The sequence below is a fragment of the Neomonachus schauinslandi genome, chromosome 3 (assembly GCF_002201575.2).
Source record: "Neomonachus schauinslandi chromosome 3, ASM220157v2, whole genome shotgun sequence".
NCBI lineage: Eukaryota > Metazoa > Chordata > Mammalia > Carnivora > Phocidae > Neomonachus > Neomonachus schauinslandi.
This window is the reverse complement of record NC_058405.1, coordinates 15,758,227-15,762,340: the sequence shown is the minus strand read 5'-3', so window position 1 is coordinate 15,762,340 and position 4,114 is coordinate 15,758,227. Positions and strand designations below refer to the sequence as shown.

The following is a 4,114-nucleotide window of genomic DNA, read 5'->3' as shown; positions in this document are numbered from 1 at the left end:
GAGAGGGAGAGGGAGAGAGAATCCCAAGCAGGCTTCATGCCCCCTAGCACCAAGCCAGAGGTAGAGCTTGATCTCACAACCCTGAGATCAGGACCTGAGCTGAAACCAAGAGTGGGGCGCCTCACTGACTGCACCACCCAGGTGCCCCATTTTTGTTGTTTTTAAGATAAATCTCCTCTTGGGATGCCTGGGTGGCTCAGTCGGTTAAGCGGCTGCCTTCGGCCCAGGTCATGATCCCAGGGTCCTGGGATCGAGTCCCACATCGGGCTCCTTGCTCAGCAGGGAACCTGCTTCTCCCTCTCTCTCCCTCTGCTTGTGCTCTGTCAAATAAATAAAATCTTTAAAAAAAAAAAAAGATAAATCTCCTCTTCCTTAATCATGTTTTTGTTCTTTCCTAACCCTTTCCTCTTAAATTGAGTTAATCAAAACTGAACAAAATGCTCTAACATGAATCGCACTAACGCAGTGTATAAAAGAATTACTCCTTTATTTTTGTGGCTCATTTCATTTTGATACATCTCAGAATTATGCTGGCTTTTCACAATGGCACACCTATGTATCTTTTTTTTTCATTTATATTCAACTTTGCCTCCTGCCTGATAGAGTTATTGACAAGTTTAGTAGGATTATGCATGAAACATGCTCATCAGAATTCCCAGCACATAGAGAGCACTCCAGAAATGGTGACGCTGGATATTCTTGATAGAGAGTCAATGAGTATGTAGGGAGAGGGGTTGCTCAAAATGCACCGTTGAATATATTTCAGCAATGAATAGTCAAATAGTCGTGCACCCTGCTATAAGACAACTCATATATGGAAATTGGAGTTTATGGAAGTAATACGTGACTTGGGTGTCTGTTGTGAAGAAGACCCTTGCCTTTGCTCAAATTGTCCCGCTTCATTCCCTGGACCCACCCCTAGGACTGCAAATAATACTGCAAGATTTCAGTTGGATCAGTGAGCTACACTTACACAAGGTAATCCATTCTGACACCATGTATTAAGGACTATCGTGTAGGAGCTGTACATTCCTGGAATCTGAGGCAAATCCAAACAGGAGTTGTATTTCTGACCAAGGTTCAACATATAAATCTGAGATAGGACAACAAATACAACAGAAAACTAAACAGCTATAAACCACTATACAGTTAAAAGAGTAGACCCATAACCCAAGACTAATAAAATGGGTATTAAAGTATGTACATATTGATTACACAAAAGGCCCCCAATGAATTATTAAATGCCCATCTAGTTTTATTATATATATAACAATTATAACAGCTTCACTCTATCTTACTTCCACCCTAAAATGAATATAGTACCCAGGATAATTAAGGAATAAACAGTCATTTAGCAATGTGCTTGTGGCTCCCTTAGAAATTTGTCACATGAGCCAGATATCCCAGGTTTCTTCCTAAAACCTTTTCAAGGAAATGTGGAAAGATGCCTTTCCCTTCCCACACTAGATAAATGGCCTGAAGCAGGAGTAGACATTCACAACTTTTTGTTGCCCGTAGAGAACTGGGCTGAGCATAACTGATAAATGTGCGAGGTGATCACATTCTTTCCATTGAAAGCATTTCTTTTCTAAAGTAAGGGCTGACTCCACAACCTTCACCCCTCACCCTTCACCCCCTCCTCAGTCCTAAAGAGCTGTTCCAGTGCAGGTGTCAGGGGCTCCCTAGGAGACAAATCATGTTCAGTCCTGCTCAGACTTCATTCTGGGAAGTAACAGTGTTTGAGATCTATCAGAGCACTTCACACATCAATGAAAAGCAATAAAAGTGATCAGATTACATCTCTAGACTTTACTTCTTAAGGTAAAAAAAATATATATATATATAATATAATTATTTTAAAATATATACATACATAAAATATTTTAAGTGCTCCCTATCTTCTTTGTGTTCATTCCTCGCTCCCACAAGGCCAGCAAAACCCTTTCCGACCACGCCCCAGTGGGGGCCTGCCCAAATGATCCCCTTTTACCTTTCCCCCTTCGGACTTCTAACCTGATATGTGCCTCTAGCCTCCCCCAATACCAAATGTCCACTAGCCAGTACCTGATCTTATTGTCTGCCCCGCAGGGTAGCCAATCCTCAGGTTGTCTGAAATGAACAACCCCTCACACTTTCAGTGTCCACATCATTCCCTTGCATTTAAACATGCAGAGAGCTGGTTGCACCCCAGTTTGGTCTTCCCCCTGTCCAAGAAATCTTTCTCTGAGGGCCCAACCAAGACTTACTTCCCCATAATGCCTTTTCGGATTAACCAGCAAAGGCTTTTAGTTTCTTCCTATAGCTCCCCTCATTTTTATGCACACATCTTAACCAAACATCACAACAACTATTCAGGTACAGTAACATTTAAGAGGTAGCAGATATTAGATGCCTGACGTACGTTAGGTTTAATCTTTGCACTCCTACGAGGACTATTATATGTAAAATGAAGATAATGATGCATACTTTATTAGGTAATTATGAAGATCTAATAATTTCTGGCACATAGTGGGAGGTCAATAATTAATGCTCAATTGATAAATGAATTAATAACGTGAGAGCACACACTACTTCACAAATGCGAAGTACCCTCACAAAACAATAGAACCAGAAGATATGCAAGACCTACTGTGTAAATCCCAAGAGGGATTGTCTTTCATGTGCTGACCAGCAACGCACCACCCCCACTACACTACATATTCCTTTTCTAGTGAGTTAAGAAATTGAAATTTCTTCCTCCTTTAATTCAAATCTACATCCTTGCAACTGCTCCTCCTGGGTCCTGCCTCAGCTCCCAGGAGCCACACAATATAGAATAGGAGGGTTTAGGATTAGCTAGGGGAGTTGATCCCACCCCCAACACACACACTCACTGTGAAAGCAAAAGAGGCCCAGAAAAAGATGTATTTCGAGCACGTGTCAAAGTTTTATTTCAGACTTGCAGGATAAAAGACAGCAAAAGGAAAAAGCTTGTTCACAGAAACAGTCTTAGGAAAGGGCTCTTTTAGAAACACAAAGGAATGTCTAGAATAAGTGGATCCTCAAACTTGAGCTGCTTCTGAATCTCATTCGCAGGGCTTGTTAAAACACCTAAGGCTAGAAACCAGTTTCTGATACGGTAAATCTGAGGTGGGGCCCAGAATTTGCATTTCGAACTAGTTCTCAGTGGAAGAAGAGGCTGCTGGTCCGGGGACCACACTTCGAGAACCACAGGTCTACCCTCCAAATAAAGTTGTTCAGGTGCAAGATGTTAATTTAATAGAGCTGTGATGCCGCCACGCCTCTACCCCTTTGGCCAGTAACCCTGATTATGCCCCCGGAGCGGCCCAGCGTGCGCCTCTAACTGGAAATACGGAGCCTCCAGGTTCCATTACGGGCAAGGCCCGCTGGGGGCCGCTCGATTCAACAGCAGAGTCTTGCTTTTCAAACTGGGAGGTTCTGGGGAATGAAATTTGGGGTGAAGCTGTCTTTTTCGCTCGGCGAGACACAGGGAGCACTTCCTCACAGCAGCACCTGCGCGCAGCACCCTCCAGTCGCCCGGGAGCGCAGCGGGACTCCGGGGGGTCGCAAGCCCTCCCGCCCCCCAGGCTCCGCACGGCGCACGCGCAGCAGCACCTCTGACGCCCGCCAGGAAGGCGCCCCGGAAGTGGGGGTGTGGGGCGGCCGCTGTCCGGGGGGCGCTGAGAGTGGCTGTTTCCACTCCTCGCTCGCTTATCTTTCAAGTCCTTGTTTTCAAGTGGGCTGGCGTTAATAAGCCGGGTTACTCGGGATAAGGCATTCACCCGCAATTTGACTCCAGTCGGACTAAAAAGGAGCACTGCCGAAACCCGGGATCGAACCAGGGACCTTTAGATCTTCAGTCTAACGCTCTCCCAACTGAGCTATTTCGGCGCCCTTTCACTTCTCTTTAGAGTAGACTATTACTGAACTATTCACGTCCGCCCCTTCCGTCCCTCCTCGTCACTTGAGAGCGTTCCTTCCTGGTCGCGTTAAAACGGTTACATCAGAGTTCCGCCTTGCTCTTTACAAGCCATGATTAGATGTAACGTAGACTCTACTTACTTTCTTCAACATAATCCGAATTTCTGACTTAAATTATGAACAGGGATCCCGA

At 44.8% G+C, this 4,114-nt stretch overlaps 1 non-coding gene across 1 annotated transcript; it reads right to left on the bottom strand.

Moving 5' to 3' along the window:
• Nucleotides 1–3,818: 3,818 nt before the first annotated feature.
• On the bottom strand, nucleotides 3,819–3,891 carry TRNAF-GAA. The gene has a single exon. It is a non-coding gene; the product is annotated as a tRNA-Phe (tRNA).
• Nucleotides 3,892–4,114: the final 223 nt, after the last annotated feature.